The following is a 394-nucleotide window of genomic DNA, read 5'->3' as shown; positions in this document are numbered from 1 at the left end:
TAATGACGACATAAACGACTGTGGTGGCAATGGAGAGCATGCTGCTGCCTCTCACCCTCAGTCAGATGACTCGAGCAAGACAACAACTGTCTGTGGCTACATGCTCCGGAAGCGCACTTCCGAGCAACTCGACGCGATGCGCCCTGCCAAGCGGACCCGACGAGAGCGGTTCAGCGTCGAGGTTGGAGAGATCGACTGCATCGACAACCGTCGTTCAGTATTGGGTACCATGTGACATGGATTGACGGGTCTGCGCCTATCTAGCTACCCCGGGACCAGTTGATAGAAGATGGCAACGCCAACTTGATCGAGGTTCTCGACTCCTATTTAAATCGCCACCCTGGACGGGAGATTTCATACCAAGAATTTGTCAGCCGCAACGCCCCCGCGTACT

This window comes from Plasmopara halstedii (genome assembly GCF_900000015.1).
Source record: "Plasmopara halstedii genome assembly, contig: Scaffold_555, whole genome shotgun sequence".
NCBI classification, from domain to species: domain Eukaryota; phylum Oomycota; class Peronosporomycetes; order Peronosporales; family Peronosporaceae; genus Plasmopara; species Plasmopara halstedii.
This window is presented reverse-complemented; position numbering follows the sequence as displayed.